Source organism: Microtus oregoni, unplaced genomic scaffold (assembly GCF_018167655.1).
Source record: "Microtus oregoni isolate MIOR12 unplaced genomic scaffold, Mior012 000003F_ref0000135, whole genome shotgun sequence".
In the NCBI taxonomy this organism is placed as follows: domain Eukaryota; kingdom Metazoa; phylum Chordata; class Mammalia; order Rodentia; family Cricetidae; genus Microtus; species Microtus oregoni.
In genome coordinates, this window is record NW_024543062.1 from 61142409 (window position 1) to 61169788 (window position 27380).

The window sequence follows — 27380 nt, forward strand, 5'->3', positions numbered from 1 at the left end:
CCAGCCTGGTCTACACATTGAATTCTAGGATAACCAAGGCTACAGAGAGAAACCCTGTCTTGAGAAACTAAAAAGCAAGGGAGAAAAGAAAGAAAGAAAGAAAGAAAGAAAAAAAAAACTAGTTTCCTCCCCCAAGAGCCTACTCCTGCTACCAAGCTAAAGAGATAGAGGCACAGATGGGGCACTGGAAGACAAGAAGGAGAATCAGAGGAGCAGAGTCTTTGGTGGGGTTCAAGAGAAATGAACCCCAGAATCTGGGAGACTCTTTTCAAAGTCTTGAATTTCATTAAACAATGCATGCTGAGAGAAGCTGTAGGCTACTATAGCTCACAGCAGTGTAGAAAGAATCACACCAGGCCTTCCATACTCACAGCAGTGTAGATGGAATCACACCAGGCCTTCCCGGCTCACGGTATTGTAGACAGAATCACACCAGGCCTTCCCTGATCACGGTATTGTAGACAGAATCACACCAGGCCTTCCCTGCTCACAGCAGTGTAGATGGAATCACACCAGGCCTTCCCTGCTCACAGCAGTGTAGATGGAATCACACCAGGCCTTCCCTGATCACGGTATTGTAGACAGAATCACACCAGGCCTTCCCTGATCACGGTATTGTAGACAGGATCACACCAGGCCTTCCCTGCTCACAGCAGTGTAGATGGAATCACACCAGGCCTTCCCTGATCACGGTATTGTAGACAGAATCACACCAGGCCTTCCCTGCTCACAGCAGTGTAGACGGAATCACACCAGGCCTTCCCTGCTCACAGCAGTGTAGACGGAATTACACCAAGCCTTCCCTCTTCTCTGGGAAGCACAAGCTGCTGAAAACCTCACAGCTTCACCAGACAGGTAAAATTAACTTGGAGGATTCCAACAAGCCAATGGGTCTGGCCTGTGTCATAGTATATACCGGTATATAAATAGTAACAAATAGTATTTACTCTGTGTAATAGTAAGACAGTAGCAAGCAAGTGTCAGGACCTCCATTAATATCTAATAAGTGTATCTGCTCCTTCTGGAAAGGGAGACATAGGCACCCCCCCCCCCCCGCATCCTCATCCCCTGGGAAATCCAGGGAGGTAAGTGCCAGTTTCCCAGCATGGGCTCAGCTGCCTGGCTCAGGGCCCGGGGCCACATGTGAGAGGATTGCGACATGACCATGCAGAGTCCCCGTCCACATTCATGCCGATGATCGGCTTTCAGTTCAGGCCCAGGATGTCACACTCAGAAGCTCTGAGAGGAAAGGAAATGTGTGCAGCATCTGTAACCCCCTTCTAGCATGCAACGTCAGAGTGGCCATGATCACAAGCCGGGCTGGCAGGCCCCGCTCCCCGTGGCTCTCAGTCTGGATACCAGCCACTCAGTCTTCGTGCTTGTTGGTTCCTCCATACAAAGAGTACCTACTAAGTGCTCACCATGTAGGCCTGGTGTGGAGATTAAATAATTACACGTTAGCCCTCAACACAGAGGCTAGTATGTAATAAACAATTCAAAGATGCTATTAATTTATTTTTTTTCTTTGAGATAGAGCCTTGCTATGTAGCACAGACTGACCTCAAATTTATGATCCTCCTGCCTCAGGCTCCCGAGCCCTGGGATTACAAGTGTGCACCGCTTCTGCCTAGCTTGTTATTAACTCTACAGCTCCATTTGAACTACTAAATTGAAAGGAAGGAGAGCAAGAAAAAGTGATTCCTCTCTATCCGAAGCTTTACTGTCTAATATTTAATATTTAAAAATTAAAATATAGCTTGAGCTACAATGGTACTTTTTCTGAAACTGCAGTCAAATTGTGAATGTGAGCTATAGACACAGAGGTACATGTAGCCTGAAAATTATGACAGCTAGACCCAGCTGAGCCACCAGTTCAAGACTGGGGCTCAATTTCCCATTTGGGCTGCACACGGTGGTGTCTGCCTGCAATCCCAGAGCCCAAGAGACACATAGGGAGGAATGTTTCATGTCCAGACCAGCCTGGGTTACGGTGTGAGACTCTGTCCCCTTCCACACCAACAATGGGCTTCATTTATAGGGAAGCGATAAGAATGTGACGGGACACCAAGAAGCTAGAGCCACAAGCACTCTGAGTCTGGTGGTACTGCGGTGTCTTTCAGGATCTCCGGACCGCCATCCCCACCCAGCATTCGCTCAAGCTGAATGAATCATTCGTGTTGGTGCCACGACAAGTTCTTGTCCATGAGAGATTAGAGCAGATCCACCCCCCAAGAGCAGGTCCTAGCAGGCCCCTCACTCTCCCTGGGAATGAGGTTCTGTGAAATTGAGAGAAACACGGCCTCGGGGCAAGATTGGGATGAACGGGTTAGATCTACTGGAATAATTTTGATTAAATTTCAGGAAGAACCCATTAGGAAGACTAGAAAACACTAGAAAGTGTGACAGAAAAAGAAATCTGTAAAAGAAAAAAAAAGGTGTTGTTGGCACTGGTGGATGAAAACTCCACTTGGGATGCAAATAAGGACTTTAAGAACAAGTAAACCCAGTGTGGCGGTACACATCTTTAATCCCTGTTTTCAGGAGACCGAGGTAGGTGGATATCTGAGTTCAAGGCAACACTTGGTCTAAACAGTGAGTCCCACACCTGCACAGTGAGACCCTGTATCAAAAAAAGGGGGGACAAAAATATAAAAATGTTTAAAGATCTTGGTAAATACACAGATCATAGTTATCCTTTGAATTGTAGATAACTTCAAATATAAGTTTTTAAGATAAATTGTGGGAGACTGGGTATAGTAGCAGATGGCTGTCAGTGAGTTCAAGGCTAGCCAGGTCTACATGGTGAGTTTCAGGACAGCCAGTGCTATATAATAAGAAAGAAAGAAAGAAAGAAAGAAAGAAAGAAAGAAAGAAAGAGAGGGGGGAGGGAGGGAGGGAGGGAGGGAGGGAGGGAAGGAAGGAAGGAAGGAAGGAGATAGAGGAATGTTGGAGGAGGGTCATTTGTCTATGTGTTACTCTCATTGGTTAACAAAGAAAACTGCCTTGGCTTTTTGATAGGGCAGGATTTAGATAGGTGGAGTAGACAGAACAGAATTCTGGGAGAAAGAAAGCATAGTTGGTCAGATGCCATGGAGCCGGCCGCCAGGTCAGAAATGCTGAATCTTCACAGTAAGCCACCACCTCGTGGTGCTACACACATTAATAGAAATGGGTTAATCAAGATATGAGAGTTAGCCAGTAAGAGGCTAGAACTAACAGGCCAGGCAGTGTTTAAATGAATACAATTTGCATGTTGTTATTTCGGGTGTAAAGCTAACCATACGGGAGCCAGGTAGGACGAAAAGCAGGCCTGCCCGCAGTTCCATCTACAGGAAGGAAGGAACGAAGGAAAGAAGGAAGGAAGGAAAGAATGCCAGGCAGGGGTGGCACACGACTTTAACCCCAGCACTCGGGAGGCAGAGGCAGGCAGATCTCTGTGAGTTTGAGGCCAGCCTGGTCTACAAGAGATAGTTCTAGGACAGGCTCCAAAGCTACAGAGAAACCCTGTCTAAAAAAAAAAAAAGAAAAAGAAAAAAAAAGAAAAAAGGAAGGAGAGAGAGAGAGGAAAAATAAAGAAAAGAAAAACAACCAACCAAACACACAAAAAAGATAAATTTGGGAGCTGGAGAGATGGCTCAGCCCACACACGGTAGCTCATAAACATCAGAAACTCCAGTTCCAGGGAATCTGACTTCCTCAGGGAAGGCAGGGCCACACGTGGTACACAGACTTACAGGCAGGCAAAATGCCCACACACATAAAATAAAACAATTTCTTAAAAAGGTCAGTTTTCCAGTTCTTATAAATTTACTCCCAAAAATGTTTCTCCCAGTTTGGGATTTCGAGATGAGTCAGATGGAGCAGCAGAGAATACGCAGCTCAGCCTTCCCCACCCCAGCAATGAACAGGGGATGAGCCGCCATCTCCACCATCTCTGTGGTACAACGATGGAGGACAGGCTGTTCCCAAAGCCCCACGGAGCCCCTGTCCACCCCCACACTCCCCTCTCATCCTGGTGGAGTGGAAGGGCACTTAGAGCTGCGGGGACCTCAAGCTGGCTCAGGGGAGGAAAGGATGTACCTGTGCCAGCTGTTCTGACTTGTGCATACTCAAGCTCCATAGCCTGAGGAGAGATCTAACCTGGGCACACCCATGTCATTGAGCAGAGAACGACAAATCCACCTGCCATTCTACTATGACTACGTGGACTTTCTTCCTTCCCCGCTGCCGCTATTGGGCGCCTGGTCGGAGCAGGACCATCAGAGCCTGGGACACTGTCACCAGTGTCTGTGGCTCCAATGCCATGAAACAACCTCCACGGAGATGAAAGGGGCCGGGGACAAGGAACAGAAGGGACCTGCTCCGTGCTCAGACAGGTCCCGGGTGTGTCCCGGGGTCATTCAGCAGGGCTTACTTCCAGCAGTAGCAAGCAATCTGCCCTTCCTTCCCAGGCAGACTTATTAAATTACATACTCATTAAATACACACTTATTAAATTACATACAGTTTTGGCGCTCCCAGATCAAAAAGAAAAAGGGAAAAAAATCAAATCTGCTATCATGGGCCAGGGGAAAGACTGTTCTCAAAACCCAGTTCCCGACAGGGTGGCCTGCCTACCCCAATGCTCCCCTCTCATCCCAGAGTCAGGTGATGTAGAAGGGCACTTAGAGTTGTGTGGGGACCCCAACTCATTCCTCCATGTCCCATTCATCGGCATGACTCCCAGACCCATCACAGTCCAGACCTGGCCTCCACCTCTTGCCTCCTCTCCTGAGGAATACCACATTCTGCTAGCCCCGCTCACCAGCAAGCTCCCTCCTGGCTTTCCTGACAGTCAAGCACCCATCCAGCTTCCAGTCTCTCCTGCCTCCCCATCAGCACCCCTTCCCCTCCTCTCCATATATCCTCGAAGTTCAGAATAAACTGGGCATCCTGTATTTCCATTTGCTAAATTTGGTAGTTTAAACTGGACGTCTTATTAGAAGAACCAACACATCAAAGGGGTGTAGCCCCCCAACTCCTGTAACTTGGTGTACTGGTAGGGTTCCTTTAAAGCAATTAGGTCACAAATGAAATACATACAGCGAATAATGGGCTCCCACACTAGCTGGTACTGCGCCCAGCCTTTGCAATGAGCACGAGAATGCCCTATCATCTTTAATCTTCACACCTGCTCTATGAAGTAGATACCATTTTGATCTACTGTTTCAGAGGAAGAAGCTGAGGCCTAGAGCTGTTAAATAGCTGTCAAGTGCTGACTGACAAACCCAGTGCAATCAGAAGTGACTCCCTCTGGTACCTCTGATTTTAACCCCTGCAGGCGTGAAAGACCATCCAGAACAGCTTTCCCTCCTATGGAGGGGGAAACAGCCGGGGTTCAGAAAGAACAGTGCCTCTTAAAATGTCACAGTCAAAAGCCGGGCGGTGGTGGCACACGCCTTTAATCCCAGCACTTGGGAGGCAGAGGCAGGCGGATCTCTGAGAGTTCGAGGCCAGCCTGGTCTACAAGAGCTAGTTCCGGGACAGGCACCAAAGCTACAGAGAAATCCTGTGTAGAAAAACCAAAAAAAAAAAAAAATGTCTCAGTCAAATCCCATGGTGGCTCTGTGGCTGGAGCTCACATCCAGGGCTCTTTCCACACAGAGGACCCTTTGTCACCTCTGCTAACGTCAAACTTTCTTCCTGGAGCAACAAAGAAATCTCTTTCTTTTTCCCCTTGGAGAAATGGGACGGGGAGTGGCTCACCAGCATCTTCTCTAGGTAACAAGTGTAGACCTGTCCAAAGAAAGCGATTCTGTGGAAATTGAATGGTTTTTCCCTTCTTAGTAAAATAGCTCATGTTAGTTAAAAAGCACTGCACCCATAGGGGCCAGGGAGTTCCTAGGGAGGGAGTTACCTTGGAAAACCTGCTCCTAGGATCACGTATACTCAGAAAGCCAGAAGTTGAGTCTAGACTCTCTTCCTCGCGGATTCTCTTCCCTGAGTTGGCTATTTATCCTACTCTAGGTTCAAGCTCATTCAGCATGCCATGCTGCACGGGGCCTCGCTGTCACTATCTACCTAGAAGCGAGGTAGGATTTTCAGTTTAGGTCCAAAATTCAAAGGCACATGAAATTCCTTCTGGAATGGCATTTCTTTACCCTCCCAGCATCTCTGCTCTCCTTGGTCTCTCCTCAGCACCTGCAAATGTGTTTCTGTGCTCTGCTCATCTTCACTTCAGAAGGTATGGGTGTTCCGAAATCTCCCTTCAGATTTATGGCTCAGGGGGTTGAGGCCAGGCCTTCTGATTAGAGGACACAGGATAATTAAAATAAATTGTTCCTTTGTTAAGTCAGTTCTTTAGTTAGAACACTCATAAGTCGAGTTCTACCTTGCATATAAGTCCCGTGATGACAAGGAGGTCATCAGTTTTTTGTTCATTACTTTATCCCCAGAAAGCTAAACAGAGTAGGCACTCCTGTAATGGTTGTTGAGGGAGGGAATGAGTGAATGAATGAATGAGTGAATGGCAGGGGCCTTCCAAAGGCTTGGACAAAGATGTAGGTCTTTGGTGTTGCCTCCCATCCGCCTGTACATCTACATGGTGTTTGGAAATTCCACAGTGAATAAGCAGCCTGAGGAGCAGCTAGACACCTTGTGGGAGGAAAGACCAGGGATCATGTCATAGAAACGCTTTCAGAAGAGCAAGACGGTTCTGTGGGTGAAGCACTTGTCTTGCAAGCCTGATGACCTACGTTCGATCAATGGAACCCATGTAAATGTCAATGAGAGAGAGCCAGCTCTACAAAAAGTTGAGCTCTGGTCTCTACATGTGTGCCTTGACACACATTACACACAGAGAGACATACACATACACACATCATCATCATCATCCCATCATAGTCATCATAAATAACAATTTAAAATGAAGAAAGAGAAAAGACTAGTCTACAGTCCTTAGGGAAGACCCTTTAAGGAATTTAGGCCCAGGAAGTCTGCATGATTCTTTCTCAGTATCCAACAGAATTAAATTCAGCAGAGGTTGGAGAAAAGCTGTCCTGGCTGTTTAATTATATAGTCTTTTTATTCTCCCCGTGCATGTGTCTATGTGGAGGACACAGCAAAATGTGGTGTCAGAAGAAAACAGTCAAACTTATATTTTATGGGTATGGAAGGATTATCAAACAGGAAAAAAACTTCAGCTTTTCCAGCTGTATCAAAGTAAGATGAGTTATTTTCCCAGAGACTTTGAAGCCCCATAGCAGTAAAGCACATGTGGGTCACAGAGTGGTTTTCCATCACTGATGCTTTTCTTACAACAGGACCAATGTTTAAACACATAAACCAGTCATCATCCACAAACTGCAGAGCTGAGATGTCTGATTCATTCCTTTAAGAAACTGACTTTTAAAACATGAATACAGGTATTATCTCAGTCACTGTTCTGTTGCTATGGAGAGACACCATACCCAAGGCAACTCTTACAAAAGCAAGTATTTAACTGGGAGTTTGCTTACAGTTCCAGAGGTGTCATCTATTATAATCACTGCAGTGAGCATGATGACACACATGGAGATGTAGCTGAGGCTACATCCTGGTCCACAGACTGAGTGAGAGCTTTTGAAACACTTAGCCTTTAAGTCAAGACCTCAAGTCTCACCCACAGTGATGTATTTCCTTCAACAAGGCCACACCTGCTCCAACAAGGCCACACCTCCTAATCCTTCTAGCCCTTTCAAATAATGCTACTCCCTGGTGACTAAGCATTCAAATATATGAGTGTAGGGTGGCCATTCCTATTCAAACCACCACATGTACACATAAGAAACTACACGGATATGCAAGTTTTCCTCTAGTGTCCATGCATAAACTCTTCAGGAGCCCATGAACCTAAACTACTAGTGTGAAAAGACTTGGGACGTGGAACTTATCTCAGTGGTCAAGCGTACTCAGACTTTGCTAGACCCTGGGTACATTTGATATCACCAGTTGTACAACCCTGGACAAATTGATGAGTTCTCTGTCCCCATTTCTGCGTAGAGAAGTACATGCAGCAATGTCTTCCCAGCCTTACTACAACAGGAATCACAGCTGCGCACATTTATATGAGATCTTCATTACACACAGAGAGGCCTGCACCTGCCGCTTTCCCAACCCCAGGACCTAAGAGCATAGAATTGGGTACGGAAGGCTTGGTTATTGCTGACCACTGGTAGAAGTCACAGAAACAGATGCCATGCTAGGGGACAACTGCCTGCTTACTCTTCCAGCTGGATTTGTCCACTCTAGTCCATCTTGTAAAGGGATCTTCCCAGATCTTAGGGCATACGCGATGTCTTATTTAGGAAGCAATGAGGATGAATAAGTTCTGGCTCTTATAAAGCTACAGCTAGCACATCAACACGGTTGGCAAAGTCAAAGTACTTAGAGATGGGATAGCTAGCCAACCCAACTTACCTGGAACTGTTAAGTTCCAAGGAACTGGACTTTTAGTCCCCAAATCGGGAAAATCCTAGACAAATCCAGACAAGTTGATCATACTACGTGAACTAAAACTAGAAAAGCCAGATTTGAGTTGTGATTCTATAGGAAATTCTATACGCTGAGCCTGTAGTCTGTGCATAACTATTTATTTCTGTGTTTAAACACTGATTGGGCTACAAGAAAGCTTTAGTTACGCTTCAAGGTTCTGTCAATATTCCAGCTGTGGGAGGCTGGCCAAATCACAAACGTTACCTCCTACTAGACTCAGTTTTGCCTTCTAGAACTTAGTACAAATGAGAACTGGACAACATAAGATACAGGATGCTCCTAGAAGAAGAAAGAGACTCAATACGTGCTTTTAAATCTTACCATGCCAGGAGCATAACACAGTTTCCAAGGTTAGAGCTCTGGTGGGCAGTGTGAACCTGAGGCAGACTAACGTCTCGCACAACAGCTAGCTTTATTCAGAGCATCAGACACTTTATACTCTGAGGGTTGAGAAGAAGCACATGAGAAAAGTGTGCAATCACACGAATAAGCTACACATGGCGAAAACACATTTTTCCATAGAGGCACATGAATAGCAGTTAAAGTAAACTCACTCCTATCCCAGGATACCTGGGAAGGTCATGAAAACACATTCCAAGAACGATTCTGTGTTTGGAAGGAACTGAGGTCACAAGACTTATTTTCTCACACTCAGAATTCTCCCATGGCTCCACTCTTGGACTGTGTTCTGACACTTCACTCTTTCAATACCCATCTCCTTCACAGATGGTGTCTATTACTGCACACTCTCCAAAGAATTTTGTGTATGATATTGTTTGATATTAAAACCATATAAATAAAGAAGCTATTTTGGTTTTTCTCTTCTATGTGGCAATTCTGAACCTCAGTGGTTGAATGACTTTCTCAGGCTAGAATGAGAATTATACCCTAAGCATCTTGGCTCGTCATCAAAGACCATCTGGATCACTCTCCCTTCCCACCTTATGGGACAACAGCTACAGTTGCCCTTGATCCAGAGCACTCATCTCTAGAGACAAATAATCCATGATATAAAGCAGATGAGCCCCCAAAGTATTTCAGACAAGGGCAATCCAAGACTCTCCCTGAGGCTCTAACGTTTAGAGAAGGAATCAAGCTCCTTGCCTAAAACCAAGAACATGCTTGGAAGGACCAGTAATGGCTGGGGTCAAGGGTCATGGAAGAGCTGTGGCTTCACATCCTGGGAACCTAATTCTTCCCTCTACAGGGTATCAGTCCTACAGGCGCTGTGTGCTCAGCGTGTGACGAACTTGAGATATCCTGTTCCCTTGTGCAACACTGCTTGATCAGCTTCCTGCTGAATTTCTCCCACAGTGGGATAGCTTTCTCCTGACTCTGTCTCATTTCCCCTACAAGCTCTATGTAAGATGCTGTGCTTCTTAATAATTGTGTTTGGCATAAGACATAGTTTGCAAGAGATCTTCTTGACCTTAACTTTTCTGTCTTTATTTTCTGATCTCCTTATCCTCCCTACCAGGAACCTGTCACTGAAGAATGACCTGCTGGTCCATGTCACCTAGGGAAAACTTCCCATAACCATGGTTACCTCTTGGCACCATTTTCTACCGAAGGTATGGAATTCTTCTTAAGATTCAATCTTGTTTCCCTTCTTGAGATTGAGAGAAGCAGGATCATTGTCCCTGTGGCTGTGTTTAAGAATTACCTTGATTAATCCAGGCAATAGTAGTGCACACCTTTAATCCCAGTACTCATGAGGCAGAAGCAGGCGGATCTCTGTGAGTTCGAGGCCAGCCTGGTCTACAAGAGCTAGTTCCAGGATAAGCTCCAAAGCTACAGATAAACCCTGCCTTGGAAAAAAAAAAAGAATTACCTTGATGAACTAGAGAGATGATTCAGTGGGTAAACATTTGGTGACAAGCCTGACAGACTGAGTGCCTTCCCTAGGACCCATGTGGTAGAAGAGAGAGAACCAACTCCTGCAAGTTGTTTTCTGACACACACACATGCACACATGCACAGGTTTTTTTTTAAATGATTCCCTTGTAGAATGGCCAAGATCAAAAACACTGATGACAGTTTATGCTGGAGAGGATGTGGGGTAAGGGGAACACTCCTCCATTGCTGGTGGGAGTGCAAACCTGTACAGCTGCTTTGGAAACCAGTATGGCAATTTCTCAGAAAATTAGGAAACAATCTACTTCAAGACCCAGCAATACTGCTGTTGGGTATGTACCCAAAAGACTTTCAATCATATCACAAGGATGTGTGCTCAACCATGTTCATAGCAGCATTATTTGTAATAGCCAGAACCTGGAAACAACCTAGATGCCCCTCAACTGAAGAATGGATAAAGAAAATGTGGTACATTTTGCACCATGGAGTACTACACAGCAATAAAAAAATAATAACATTTTGAAATTTGCAGGCAAATGGATAGATCTAGAAAAAATACACATTGAGTGAGGTATCCCAGACCCAGAAAGACAAATATAATATGTACTCACTCATAAGTGGCTTTTAGACAAAAGGCAAAGAGAAACCAGACCATAGGCCACAACCCCAGAGAACCTAGACAACAAAGAGGACCCTAAGAGAGACAAACATAGATCTATATAGGAAGGTGAAAAAGACAAGATCTCCAGAGTAAATTGGGAGCGTGGGGGTCACGGGAGAGGGGAGAAGAGAGGAAGGGAAGAGAGTAGAGAAAAATAGATAGCTCAATAAAAACAATAAAAAAAAAAGAATTCCCTTGTGAATGCTCAAAGATTTGAGCAGACTGGTGGGAAGTGAAAGTTTTGAAGGGGGGATTTCAAGAGAACACTCAGACAGATCACTGGGGAAAAAGAGGTTTATTAGGCAGCCAGAGAGGGAACAGCATGGCAGGGAATCAGAGGGCATCCAGGGCCCAGTGCCAGAGACAGGCAGGATGGAGGGAGTCACTGAAGAAAGAATTCAGAGCCCAAGTGGCAGAGGACAGAGCATCTTCTTTATGTCCCAGTGAGTCTGCGAAAGGCAGCCAGCTGCTGTACGAGCAACAACTGGATGCTGACCGTATGTTCCTACAGGAAGCGGGGCAGTAGTACCCACAGTACTCTCCATTCTTTACCACTGGGGCAGCACCTCCCTTCCGGAAGGCACACAGTGTCATATTTAAGAACACTTTTAATCCCTACAAAAGTAATCTTTGCTCTGGCACGGAAAGGCCATGGCAAATACAGAGACTAAAAAGAATAAAGGAAAAGTCACCAGCAGGCATTCTTCTGTCCTTGAACCCGCTTTGGCATTCTCTTGCTAAATGTCAGCTCTGCACCGCCGGACTCTGGATGGACATCAGTGGTCAGCCCTGCTTCCCAAGATCTCACAGTAGCGGGAGACACGGGCCACTAAACACTGCTGTAACGCCCACTCTTGCCACTCGGGAACAGGCTCCATGTGAACAATTTCAGTGTGCTGGTATATTCAACTTCTTTTTCTTTTAAAAATATATTTGCATATATACAAACTAATGAATTTCATAAAGGTGTTTTCAGACATCTGTGGGATGGGCTTTGGTCATCTTCATTGCCGTCTGTTATCACCTCCCACTCCGCCCCTTTCCCTCCTCTAATAGTTCTTCCTCCACGTTCATGTTGTTGTTGTTTTTTTTTTTTAACTAGACTTCATATGAGACAAGGCTATATAATACTTGTCTTTCCTAAGGCCGGATTATTTGCTAAACATGATGTTCTCTAATTCCATATTTTTTTCCTACAAATAATTTCCTCACCAGGTATCAAAGGCCAGTGTGTCTGCACTCCTGGAGCAAGCTTCCTGCAGGGGCAGTGTGTGTGGCCAGCACAGGGAACACCAGGGCCCCTCACTGGTGTTGGAGGCATCCTCAACCAAGCACTGGAAGCCAGCTTTCACCAAATTTAACCCTTTCAACTTTTTGAGAAGGGACCTGTTTCCAGCTGCTTCACTTGGATTGAGGACCTAGATCCTGTGTCTTGGATGTGGTTTTATTTTTGCTGCATGCATTGGTCTTATTAAGAGGTGAGGGCTTGTGGGAGGTGCTTAGGTCACTGGGAACCACCCTTAGAAGGGATTCTCATGGTACCCTGACTTAGTTCTGAGAAAGTCATTATAAAAGGAACAAGCTTGCCCCTCTCCCTCACTCCGGAATCCTGCTTTTCCGTGGAAGTTTTACTAGTCAGGGTTACTATTGCTATGATGAAACTCTGTGACCAAAGAGACTTAGGGAGGAAATGTTTTATCTGGCTTACACTTCCACATCATTGAAGGAAGTCAGGACAGGTACTCACACAGGCCAGGAACAAGTGGAGGCAGGAGCTGATGCAGAGGCTGTGGAACAATGCAGCTTACTGGCTAGCTCCTCATGACTTGCTCAACCTGCTTTCTTATAGAACCCAGGACCACCAGTCCAGGGATGGCACCACTCCCAGTGGGCTGGGCCCACTCCCATCAACTGGTAATTAAGAAAATGTTCCAGACATGTCTACTGCCTCATCTTATGGAGGTATTTCCTCAATTGAGGTTCCCTCCTCTCAGATGACAATGACTTGTGTCAAAATGACATAAAACTAGCAAGCTCAGAAGCCTCTCTCCTGCACAGGCTCCACTATGATGCCATCTGCCATTAGACGCTCGCCAGAGCCCAAACCAATTAAAAATACTTAATTTTAGATTTCCAGCCTCTAGAATCGTGGACTAAGTAAATCTTTTCTTTTTTTCTTAAAAACCCAGTCTTGGGGATTTCATTAAAGAAAAACAAAAATCAAAACAAAAAAACCACTAAGTTATGGTTACAGAGTCAAAAGCTGGGATCTGACCCTCCAAAGAGATGCTCCAGTGGAATGATGATGGTTGCTATGGTGCTGCTATAGGAGCCTGTGATAGAGAACCCAGTCCGGTCCATGGTCAGAGAAGAGCACCCTAAGGAAGGAGGCTTAAGTCTGAAATACAACACAGAAATATAAATAAAGTCAACTCCACTCTTTCCTCTCATCTCCCGGTAGATTTCAACATCTTTCCAAGAGGCTTCCTCAAGCTGCCCACAGGTATGGCACTCATGGGCTTTACTTCTCCCAACCTCATCTGTCTTGCTTTTCAGTCCTCCTTTTCGGGGACATTCTTTCTAGTAAGCCTCCTCCAACCCCTTCTCGATGCAAGCCTTTAACCAGAACCCTGGCCTGCCATACACTCGCAGAGCCAAGTTGAACATTTCTATTCTTTCCTTCCCTAGAAAAGCTTTCCTAACACCCAACATCAATCACAGTTCACACTAAAATGCTAGACTGATGTTTATCCAAATTTTGGGCAGGATGGGGCACAGACTTCCTGATAAGGGGGAACTCTGGGACTTTTAGCACCTAGCTATCCCATAAAGTTCAGGCAAGAGCAAGGCCTGGGAACTTGGGGAACCTGGACTCTTCCCTAAATTAAGAGGTAGATCGAATCTTTTAGGGTGGAATTAGCACTATTCCAACCAGCTGGCCTTTCCTCCCAGACTTCCTCCAAATGACCCGTTAGCTGAAGAAGAAGGGGAAGGGAGATAGGATGCTGATCCCAGGTGGCTGCACACCAGATCAACCTGCCATGAGCTCATTTCTGCTTCTCTGTAACTCAGCCACACCTAAAGAAACTCAGAAACACTGGGTAGGTGGCAAAACCTGAATCTATCTGTTGGGACAGAAACAAATACAAGTAGCAGAGAAGCTGATGGGACTAGAGAGGAGAATGCTTTTGCCAAAATAAAAACACCCGGACACTGATTCTTTTTATTTTTTTTTCTTTCTTCTTCTTCTCTCTCTTTTTTTTAAATTCTAGACAGGGTTTCTTTGTGTAACGTCCCTGGCTATCCTGGAACTCACTCTATAGACCAGGCTGGCCTTGAACTCACAGAGATCCTCCTGCCTCTACCTCCCTAGTGCTAGGATGAAAGGCTTGGGCCACCACCACCCTGCTCAACCTGTTTCTTGAACATACTTCCTCTTCCAGAGGATAATCTTCTGGGGATGCTAACCCCAGGGAGCCCCCAGAGGTAGAGGATCACTGATGGGGAGAGGCCAATGTAGTTCAAAGGACTGCTCAGAGGGGAGTCCTCACGAGAGAGCAGAAAGAGCCTGAGGCCAGGACAGATACACCTCTGAAAACTGCAGACGCAGCAATGTTAGTAATAACAGCAACGGATTCTTCTACTGTTTGCTGGGTGGGAGACATGTCTCCAAATGGCTAACAGATTTGAACTCATGTAACCTTTGATCCAAAAGAGCCTGCTTCACCGAGCCTTTTATAGGGACTGGGTCTTGTTGCCAATCTGTCATTATGATAAGATTATTTTAGCTTCAAAGAATTCTGATATCGAGGAAGAGCTCGGCCCTGCCTCAACTTGATATGTCATGCTTTGTTGACCCCCAAGGGAGGCCTTACCCCTTCTGAGGAGTAGATGAGGGGTAGAAAGGAGGTAGGGGGAGGGAACGGGAGGAAAGGAGGGAGGGAAAACTATGGTTGGTATGTAAAACAAACTTTAAAAATTTAATAAAAAAGTAATTGTGGTATCATGACACTAGTTGTTGATTTAACCTACTGAGCACACAGTACACTAGGCATTGGGAACACAGAGACAGCTCCTTCCCTGAAGAGTCAGTGACCAGTGAGATGATGAAAAGGGATAAGTGCTCTGAAGAGGGCCCACAGTGTGCTGAAGAACGCGGTGGAAAAGAATGGGGGAGATGAGGTACGGGGTCTCAGAAAAAGCAGAGAGGCAAAAGTGTACTTGATCAACTCTTCAAGGAAGAATGGAAGCCAGGCCAAGAAAGACAGGCACCCTGGCCCGATGGTGCAGGGTGATAAATCCTAGGTCAGCAGGGACAGAACTTGGAAGCCGGATGAGGAAGTGAGGGGCAGAAGAACCTGAAGAAATTGCATGCGCTGCTGAGAGCTATGCCAAGTGAACCTCACTTTGCAAGTCTAGCTCATACGCCCAAATTAAAAGCCAAGTGTTCTTGCCAAACCATGTTCACATTTCAAATCCATGATTAAATAAATAATTGCCCTTGTTTGAAGCCACTGTTTTGAGACAGCTTGTTTTTCAGCAATAGATAATGAAAACAATCACTTTGGAGGTGAAAGAAGGAGGCGGAGGAAGGAGGCTAAGAGCAAAGGACAAGTGTTCGCACTAAGTGCCTGCCAGCAGTTTGTTCCTTCTGGGCCTCATACTTGGTTAAAAGCTAATATCTGGAAGCTAAGTGTATCAGCTAATTAGTATCAGCCCATGGTTGTAGGTGATGTAAAAAGAGTCTTTAGGCTTCCAAGGTAGGACGAGGGCATATCCCCAAAATCTGGATTAAAAAGTCAGAAGTAAGGTGGGATTCTCCCATCTTGAAAAGGTCACAGACTCGTAAACTAATGTCAACCTAAAGGGTAGTGGCTTCTAACAACCTGGTCACAAGCCTCTGTCCTTTCTGTCGTCTTATTTTCGAAATAAACCAGCATGGTGGTTCATGCTGGTAAGCTCCTCGTTCAAGAAGTGGAGAGAGAGGGTCAGAAGTTCAAGGCCATCCTCAGTTACGTACGTAAACAGGAGTGAGACAGCTGTTCGCACTGCCCTGTATGTCCACCAGAAGCCAGGAAGTGAAGAGAGACAAACACTGGTAAAGTCACCACGTACTTCCCCGTTTCCATCCACACTGGGGTCAGAGTGTGTTAACCCTCTGTGGGATGCCTTTAGAGCACAGCTGGAGGTAGGTGTCCAGGATGAGTCTAAATCCCATCAAGTCAGCAATGAGAATTAACATCATAAATGTATGTCAGTGTCTTGTACGGCTTCATGCCGTTGCCGGAACAGCGGTTTTTCTCCCACTAGTGAACTCCACAATAGGCTGATCAATATGAAGATTGGCAAACAAAACTGGAAGAGGTTCCCAGCTAACAGATGTGCAAAGCACAACACAGAACCCCAAGAAACACGGAAAAGCAAGGCAACACAGCTCCTCCAAAAGTTTAAAACACTGAGGCTACTGAGTTCAAAACACTGAACTGAGAAACTGGGATGGGAAGAGTTTACTGTTAAGAAGTATCCATTACCTCCAAGAGAACACAAATAAACAGATATATCAAGTCCAAGACCTGGCGTGGGAAGTCGGTGATGCTGCGCAGGGAAAGCCACCAAATGCATGAGAAAGCAATCCCAGTGGCACATGCAGCCACAGAGAAGGAAAGTTCAGCAAGAGGCTTGGAAGTCAGCATAAAAGCATCAGTTTCTTCACACAAAGAAATTACAAAGAATCAATGAAACAAAGAATTGTTTCTTTGAAATGATAAGCAAGATTTTAGCCATATTAGTCAAAATGAAGAATACTAAAATTAATAAAATTAGAGCTGAAAGGGGACATTACAATAGTTACCAATGAAATTCAGAAAAACCCAAAGACATATCTTAAAAACTTATATTCCATTCAATTGGAAAACCTAAAAGGAATGAATGGTTTCAGAGATGCATATAACCTGTCAAAACTAAATTAAAAGAGATTAAAACTTCTTTAAGTAGATCTGCAACACACAGTGAGATTAAAGTAGTAATTTAAAATTTCCCAATTAAAATAAGTTCACACCAAGATGGATTCTCTGCAGAATTCTACCAGGCCATTAAAGAACCAATATCCATTCTTAAATTATTCCATAAGACAGAAAAGAATGCTCTCAAATTTGCTTTTTGAAGTATTACCCTGATATCAAAACCAGATTCAAAACAAAAAAGAGCTCTCTGCCAGATCACCGCCATCATGGGTACCAGTCGCGTTCAGCCCATCAAGCTGGCTAGGGTAACCAACGTGCTGGGCAGGACCAGTTCACAGGGACAGGGCATGCAGGTACACGTAGAATTTATGGATGACACCAGCCACTCTATCATCCTGTTTGAGAGACTGATGCTCTCACCCTGCTGGAGTCAGAAAGAGAGCCTTGGAGGTTGGGTTGATCTTACTGCTGGGTCCTAAATACCCACCCCTGGACCCATGATGATCTGCAACTGTTAAATAAACAAACCATTTGTATTGTTTTTTTTTTAAAGGAACAAATATAGACCAATATCCCCTGTTGAGTATAGACACAAAAGTTCCAATAAAACACTTGCAAACCGGGGCTGGAGAGATGGCTCAGAGGTTAAGAGCACTGGCTGCTCTTCCAGAGGTCCTGAGTTCAATTCCCAGCAACCACATGGTGGCTCACAACCATCTGTAATGAGATCTCGCGCCCTCCTCTGGCATGCGGGCATACATCGAGGCAGAATGTTGTATACATAATAAATAAATAAATAAATCAAAAAAAAAGAATAAGCCTAGGATTATTTAAAAAAAAAAACACTTGCAAACCAACTTCATGCATGCATCAAAAAGGTCATTCATCATGATCGAGTTAGTTTCATTCCAGAGACACCAAATGAATCAACAAATAGACCACAAAAATGTACTCAAGGGTGGAAACCACATGATCAATAGACACAGAAAATGCCTTTGACAAAACCCACTATCTCTTCATGACTGAAAACCCTGAAGAGAGTAGAAGTTAAGGAATCATGTCTCAACATAGTAAAGGTTATCTATGATACAACCTCAGCCAACATCATGATAAAAGGAGAAAAAATGGAACATTTCCATTAAAATTGGGAACAAAACCAAATCTCTGGTCCTGTTTAACACAGTACTTCAAGACATAGCTAGAGTAATAAGTCAAGAGAAGAAAAGAAAGGGATATGAATAAAAAAGAAGTATCCAAGTATCTTTATTTGCAGATGGCATGATTCTACACAAAAAGAAACTACAGCAGAAAGATCTCATACCTAATAAAGATTTTTATCGTGTAGCAGGATACAAAATACGCAAAATTCAGGGCTCTCGCGGCATACCAATGACAAGCAAACTGAAAATGAATTTAGGAAACAATTTCATGCACAATAGTCTCAAAAATTAATACAATAAGTGGGAACGGGCCTTACAAATTAAGTAAACGATCTCTACAATGCAAACTAACATACTGAAGACGAGACTGGAGAGGTGACTCAAACACTTGCTGCTTGTCTAGAGAACCCGGTTCCATTCTCAGCACGCTCACCAGTGGGCTCACAACCTCCCCTGACTCCAGCTCCAGGGGCTCTGACTCCTCTTCCGTCCTCCCTCCGTGGGCACCTGCACACACGAGGCATTCATTCACAAAGATGCGCACATGCACACATAAATAAGAACAAGAACAAAAAGAACACCAAAGAAGGAAGTTGAGGAAGATACCAGATGACAGATGACGCATGGGCTGGAAGAATGAGGACTGTGATCATGGCCTTCCTACTAAATGCAGTGGAGGCTTTAAAGGTGAGCGGAGTGTAGAACATATGAGATTGTGAAAGTAGAGGCCGGATCTTCCTGGTAAAATGGTGGATAGAACTACAGCTGGGGACTAAAGGGAATAGGAATGTTTTATCATTCCATCTGCTGCATCTCCACGTCCCAGAGATGACTTAATGAGCCCATCCAGTAAACCTCATCTCCCAAACCCATGTACTTTCTCTATCTTCAGACTGGTCTCAGCTGATGCAACAAAAGCAGTCACCGAAACCATAGCAGCATCTACCTCACGCAGATGGGGCTGAAAGACTCCAACCAGGAAATCCACGGAAGTTAGAAGTGTAGGGATTTCACAGAGGTGTTCCCCGGGGACTGGAGCCAGAGCCACCATCAGTAACGCACCAAAGAAAGACAAAGCCACAGGAGTGTCTCACCACACAGCCACCAGCTGCTCCACACCCTGTAGGAAGGAACACAGCAGTCCTGGCTGGGAGGAGTTTGTCTTGACTGTCTGGCTATCCACAGCCTGGTAGAACAGAGTCTAGAAAACCATATGCACAAGGGATGCTGGGAACCCACCCAATATCATACACTTAAAGGCAACCTGGCCCAGGACCAAGGAAACAGCGGCCAGTCAAGATGAGAAAATCAGTATTCAGGCCAGTGATATCTCTCTCTCTCTCTCTCTCTCTCTCTCTCTCTCTCTCTCTCTCTCTGTGTGTGTGTGTGTGTGTGTGTGTGTGTGTGTGTTTTCCACCCCTCCCTCTTTCCCCACTGTCCTTTATATCCCAATGATTCTGTAGTCTTACCTCTCCAAACAGCTCTCCTCCCTCCCTATAGCTACGATATCTCTACATAGTACAAGAATGAAACTGATGATCCAGATATAAGTCTGTATACATTTACACACCAGATTTTCCCAAGCTGCCAAAAACACACATTGGAGAAAAGAGAGAACCTTTAACAAGTGGTGTTGGAAAAGCTTGCTATCTACATGGAGAAGAACGAAATCTGAGTATTCATTCTCACTCTGCACACAAAGCAACTCCAAATGGATCAAAGAGCTATGAAACTCCGAAACATCTAGAAGAAAGAGTAAGGGGTACACTTTAGGAGCCAAGCTTAGGTTGGGACTTTCTCAATAGAACTCCAGTCATCTGGGAAAATGGACCAGTGAACAACAAGTGAATTGGTGATCACAAAATTAAAAGGCTTCTTATTTCAAAGAGTCTGTTAGTTTAACAGGCAGTTAGACATCTGACAGAGGATGCATGCACGCAACCACGGCTGCTGCGAGTTCTTGGTGGAAATGGTCCTGTCTGGCATGTGCAAGGAGCTCAAAAGACTAAACACTGGGAAAACACACAGTCCGATTAGAAACAAGGCCATGGAACTGAATAGGGGGTCTCAGAAGAAGAAACACAAATGGTTAGGAATTATTTTGTTGTTGTTTTTTGAGACAGGTTTTCTCTGTGTAACAGCCCTGGCTGTCCTGGAACTTGCTCTGTAGATTAGTCTGGCATCAAACTCACAGAGATCTGCCCCCACCCCCCGCCGCCACCTCCCAAGAGCTGAGATTAAAGGCATGCATCACCACTGCCTGGCAGAAATATTTTTAAAGTGTCCACCATTCTTAGCCATCAGAGAAATGCAAATTTGATTGATTGGAGTTACCCTATGTCGCATATTATACGCATCCCAGAAGCCATATGATGCCAAAGAAAAATCCCAATGCCAAGTGATAGACAAATTCCCTAAAGCCGTAGGTCAGAGGTGTGCCAGAGACTTCTTTGCTATTTCTCTTCTCTTGGTTGCTCACCAGAACCTGATGAAAAGTACCCATTGTTAAAGACACCACACAAATTGGTCACAAGGCATCAAGAAATCAAATGGACACTGGCTAGAAAGCTTTCTCTCTGCTAGTTAACTTTCATAGTACTAGAATACACTCTGGAGACTGCTAGAGAGACAAAGCCATCAACAGTCTTACATACCTGTGAACCCTGTGAACCCTGTGAACTGCAATAATGACCTGCACCACAAGATATGCCCATGCGTGCAATAGTGGCATTAGTGTTAAGGGAGTAACCAACCTCGTTCTAGTAGATTTAAAGTTCATACTGGAGGTCACCCTCCCCTCCCATCCTTGGGTCTACAGGGGCCACAATCAAGCAGGAGCCCCTGGCTGGCAGGAAGACATCCATGGGCCTGCCCAGCACCTTGAGGTGCCAGGCAGGTGGACCCCATAATGATAAGCAAATATGTGGTGGAGAAATGGGAGCTAAAGAGAAACAGAATGGTCCATGTGTTGTGGAAAGACACAGAAAGAAATGAAGATGGTGAGGAGTGGGCTGGTAGAGAAATGAAATTTTAAGGGGCACTTTAATGCCATAAACATTTAGCATAATAATATCAATAGGTTCATCCTTAGTGCTTGTGAGCTACCGAATAATGGGTTTTTGGTTAGATTTATAGTTCCAGGCATGTGTTTCCTCCTGTGGTATGAACATTATTACTATTATTATTATTATTATTATTATTATTATTATTTTAACTTTATTAATTCTTTGAGAGTTTCATATCATGCACCCCAATTCTGCTCACCTCCTGATCCCCCCATATCCTCCTCTCACCCCAGCAGCACCCCACCACCAAAGAAAACAAAACACTGTAAGCAAGCAAGCAAAAATAAGAACAAAATAATTTTTTAAAAAAATCAAACCAAATAAAAAACAACAACAAAATCTCTTTGCTTCTCCTTCTTTCCTGCCTCTACAACACCTCTTCATTTGTCCTGGTGGCATTGGGAGCCTTGGTGTGTCACACAGTTGACCCTTTTGTCCTATCAGCTTTACTAGCAAATCTTCATTGCAATGAGCCACTGGTCCGGTTCAAGGCCTCTGGTTTCTGGTCCACCATCACCACTGGATCCTCACTGGAACTCCTCTGAGATATCCTATGGCCACCCCAAGTCTTGGAGATCCTACAGGTGTTGTTCCACAGGACCAATCCCTTCACAAGCTTTTGAAGGAGATATTTGCACTAATAGTCAAGATGCACAGTCAGCCTGTGGATAAAGGAGATGTGGTACAATAGAAAGCCACCAAGCTGTAAAGATTTTACCATTGACAGGAAAAGGGATGGAACTGGAAGTCATTGTGGCAAGTGAAAGAGAACAGAGACAAAGGGACGGTGAGGTGTTTCCCCCACAAATAATGCCGACACATTTTAAGAGCTGAAGTAGAAGTGGGATTGTTATGAAAGGGAAAGGAGGTGAGGGTGGGCAAGAAAGGCCAGAGGTAGGGTAGAGCCAATGAAAGCATGACGTGGAGATGCGGAAACATCACTGTGAAACACTCATCAGTAAGAACACTTAGTACATGGCCAGAACAATCATGACAAGAGCCAAGCATAGTAGCACGCACCTTTAATCCTAGCCCTTCAGAAGCAGAGACAGACAGATCTCTGTGAGTTTGGAGCCAGACGGATCTACATAGTGAGTTCCGAGACAGCCAAGGCTACATAGAGAGACCCTGTCTCAAAAACAAACAAATAAATAAGTAAATAAACAAATAATACAAAGATAACATGTGTCAAAAGGAGAGAGAAAATGGGCACACACTTGCACACACTCTAAGGGACTGGCCATGCAGCCATAACTAACGTTTATAACTCCCTCCTTCTTCTAGCTATTTGCAGTGGCCTTGGTCTTCAGTCCTCAGATGGTAGGGTTTATATGACAGGGTGATACCTTTCGTACAGGATCTGCTTCACCTGTGGTTGCATGATAGCCAGAGGCTCAGGAAACTGTCATTTGTTAACTTTTACTATTGCTTATGGATTCCTAAAAGATACCCCAGGAAATCCACCTGGGTTCTAGATGTACTCTTCCCACAGAGTGGCACCCGTTCTCTTCGGCAATGAAGAGCAATTAACACAGCCAGAGGCTTACTCTTCTGTCTGTCGATTTCAGTGATGTGAGAAGCCCAAAATGACCAAATGGAAATCTTTTCCAAATCAGTGACATCAGTGTGTTTCCTGGTAGAGGCTTTTGTTCCTTAGGCATCAAGTCTCCAAGCCCAAATCAAAAAAATGTTCAGAGGGAAAATAAAATTCTGTGAGTTTTATAAGGCTGAGTGAAGAACCAGTTTCCTTCTGCCCCTGAAGCCCACAGCAGTGTAGTCATGGAAACCACGTAATTATTTATGATTCAAAGACCACTGACACCTTTGATGTAAGGCCCTATCCTTTTGGGGTGTAATTTCCTAGTTCACATCCCAGCTGAATCTTCAGTAGGCTGCTACAAATTCCCAGTAAGCCAGTTGCTTCTGGTTAGGGTATGTGCCTGTACTAATTAATCCATGGGTGTGAGCCCGTTATTCACTTCCTTTGAAATGACTGTCTCGATCAGGAGTGGTATCTAGAGGACACCATATTTTGTAATCACAGATGGTGATGCTGGCCAAGGAATTTTAGGCAGGGAAGCAATTGTAGAGTCAGAATACATGTGTACTGCAGTTAAGAAAAACACATGTTCCCCTCCCTGGTGGAATGTTGTAATGAATCTTAGGCCCTGAGAGCTGATTTCCTTAGGAAATATGTCAGAGGCTTAGTTCAGTTGACAAGCCAGGCAGTATTCATAGTCAGAAAGGGGCCAGTTAGGGTAAGACTACATTGCTGAGATCGTGTGTAGCCCTGATCCCTGTGAGTGTGGCCACTTACACACAGGGTCTTTGAGGAAAGACACAATGGCTGAGGAAAGATGCCACTGAAATCCATGTGGGCCACTTGTTTCCTTTCAGTCATGAGACTATAGGCCTGAGAAATAGGTGAGAAGCAACACAAGTCCCTTTGCTGGACTAGACCTTTTATATCCGTGGCTCTCAACATTCCTCATCCTGCGACCCTTAATACAATTCCTCATGTGTGGTGACTCCAACCATAAATTTATTTTTGATGCTACCTCATAACTGTAATTTTGCTACTGTTGTGAGTGTAATGTGAATATTTGTTTTCCGATGGTCTTAGGTGACCCGTGTGAAAGGGTAGTTAGACCCCCAAAAGGGATCGCCACCCACTGGTTGAGGAGCACTGTTTTATATAGAGCAAGCTCTCAATCTCTGTCATTCATCTGTGTGCCACGATCAATTCATCCCAACAAAAGATCCTAATGTTTCAAACCAGTGAGACTATTGGCAGGTTCCATATGCTGTGTGTGGTCAGTCTGGTCCCTTGAGAGCTGAGTGATAGCATCTAGTCTCCGCAATACCATCATTACTGTTGAAACCAGAGAGCCAGTTCAATGAAGGTGTCCCTACCCCCTCCCTGGCTTAGAGCTACCACAGTATCCTTCAGAGATGTAAACATATCTTCAGGGACATCCTTCTCAATGTCTTAATGAGGAAAGCATCCTCTAGGCATTCTGGGAGACATGTTTGGGGATGGGTATACAGATCTCATGTGAGTCACCTCATCAATCCCTTCTTCATAGGATAACAGGTAATGTAGCCTGAGCAAACACACCACTTAACACAGCATTCAGTCAGTCAACCAGAAAATGTTCGCGACCATTTCTAGTTATTAATAACTCAATGAGTTCACAGTTTCTAATAAATGCTCAGAATACTATGTTCTGATCTTCCTTCTGCTCTTCTTGAGCTAGTGTCATTTAAGTCTATGCCGCACATCTTTCCCAGGATTCCATCTGCGTTCATCAGTATGATCTTCTTTGGGATTTAGACTATTTTCTCCTGAGCCCATTTTGGCTGTTGCTCCCCAAACCGCAGAGGATGCTGCAATCTGACCTGAATTATGAAACCAGTGGCAACTGTGAAAGGTTAAGGTGGGGCTAAGGAAAAACTAGAAGCCGCTCTCTGGAGCACAGGTGCCCAGGTAACGCTGTTGTAAGATGAGGGGGCTTGGTTGACTCTGCACCTGCTGTAGCGGAGTCCAGTCACGTGCCCCACCAGTGATCCTAAGTTCCTGCCAACTTCCGTGTAGCTGAAGACAGTCACTTAATGGAAATGAATTTGTCACCTCCCTCAGCCCACCAGTATCCCCATCCCTTCCCACAACTCTAACAGTTCCCCTTTGAAGTCCATTTCATGTGATGCATAGGGACTGCCATGGTGCCATCTAGTGGCCATTGAGCCTCATTTTCTCAAGGTACTTAGGAGTATGTGCTGTGTAGATAGACAGATATAAATATATAGTTATACATAGCAATAGGTTACATGACTGTCATTTCACACAGTTACTTTGTGTGATAAAATAGCTAAATTCTGCTTATGAAACAAAAAACCTCTTTATTAACATCTGTCCTCACATTGAGCATCAGCTCTCTCAACTTGTTCTTCCTAGATATCTGCCACCTTATAACCTTTGACCTGCATCGCTCCACTTCCTACCCACCCCGCATGGCAGCCATTCTGCCTCTGTGTACTTGATCTCTGCTATCGCACACATAATTGGGACTCTGTCACACTTTTTCTCTACCCACTTTTTAAAGCTTAACGTGCTGTCCATTAACCCTGTAGCAAATAGCAGTGCTCCCTTCTTTTCCGAGGCTAAGCCATTTTCTGTTATACATGCATACACGCATGTGCATACATGTGTATAAACTTCTGCTTGTGTATTCACCCCCCAGTGTGCTGTCTCCACGTTTTGGCTATTGTGACTGGTGCTACAATAAATACAAGGCTCGGATATCTTTATTTCACCACCTTTTGCAAGTACTTTCTCTGGTGAGTCTCCTAAAGCTGGGTGGATGCTCAGAGGTTGGGATGCAAGCGGAGCAGACTTCCTCAGAGACTAGGTGAAGGATACGGCCATATTGTAAAGTCTCTGCCCAAGTTGCAGGCTGGACAGAGGATATCACTTTTGGTTAGCCAACAGAATCGACCTTGAAGGTTAAAGTGAGGAGTCACCTAAGGCCTGGAGACTGTAGGCCCACAGCCTCATACCCACCCAGACTCACTGTGGTCCCAGACAGACAACAAAAGCTCACCTATGAGGTCACCCATGAGGACTGGGGAATTATCATGAATTATCATCTTTGCCTCTCGGATGACACCACAGTCTCAAGGTAGCAAATGAATCCCCCACTCGATGACGTCCTGTGTTACAGAGTGAACTGATCTGGGCGGTAAGGAAAACCCCAGGGGTGGAAAATGAGTTCTGTGCCTCAGTTGCCAGTCAGGGTGCATCGTGTGCCCCGTCCTTTAACACACCTGCAGAGAAGGAGTGTGCCAATAATGAAGAGCCCTTGGCTCTTCCGAACTCCTTCCTCTGTTGTTGGCTTTGGAACAGATGACAAAGAAAGACAGGAAGACTGCACCCGAGACCACGACCGTGGCATCTATGCCTATCTGTGCGGTCACCTCCCCCTGTTTCAGAAAGCTACAATGAGAACTTTTGTCTGCCGCTTAGACACTGAGTGTCTCGCATTAAGTATGAAAAAAGAGTTCACGAAAGACATTATTAGGAAACCTTGAGACAAAAAGTATAGAAGCTTTACGGTTAACTTCTCAAACACCGGAGGATGGTGTAGAAGAGTCCACGACTGAACGAGAGCCAGAATTCCAGGACCTACATGAAAAGGTGCAAGTACCTTTTAAAATTACCAGTAAGATCCCAGTGTAGAGGCCGGAGAGATGGGTTATCCAGTAAGAACACGTACAGCTCTTGCAGAGGACCCAAGTTCAATTCCCAGCACCCACACCGGGTGGCTCCCTACTACCTGTAACTCCATGTCAGGGGATCTGATGCCTTCTGGATTCCTCAGGCACACACATGCATGCGCACATACCCACATGCGTACATTCACATAGTTACGTTTTTCATTTTATAAAAGAGATAGCAGACAAGGTGAGTGGCTGAGTGAGGGTTTGCGACAACCAAGGTGGGACTAGCACGATAAAAGAACGGTGATACGGAGGACAATGTCTGTGCAAGAAGGAAAAAGAAAAGGTCATGGCCTGAACCACGCAGCACTTGAACACCAAAGGAATTCATAAAAGACTCCAAAAGATTCAGTGATACTCTGAAACATCTTTTTTCTAAGGTGACATGCTCTGAAAACATTTTTTTAAGGTGGTGTGCAATGCCCCATTCAACTGACCTTACCAAGCTGACCTGACACCTCAGACCTTTGGTCTGGGCCTGGAGGATGCTTATGTCAAGAAATGTATCAAACGTCCTTTATATGTATGTTTTAAACTTTGCATAAATTATCAGTTTCTCTGAACGGATCTAGCCATGTTATAGAAGGGAAATTTTGCTGTTTTATATTATACTTTTATAAAAATGTGGTTAAATAATAATTTTACATTGAAGACTTTGTGCCATCTTTTTATGTTTTCCTTCTCTTAAAAAATTATAAACCAAGCTGGGCGGTGGTGGCGCACACCTTTAATCCCAGCACTCGGGAGGCAGAGGCAGGTGGATCTCTGTGAGTTCGAGGCCAGCCTGGTCTACAAGAGCTAGTTCCAGGACAGGAACCAAAAAGCTACGGAGAAACCCTGTCTTGAAAAATAAAAAAATAAAAAAAAAATTATAAGCCAAAAGAATGTA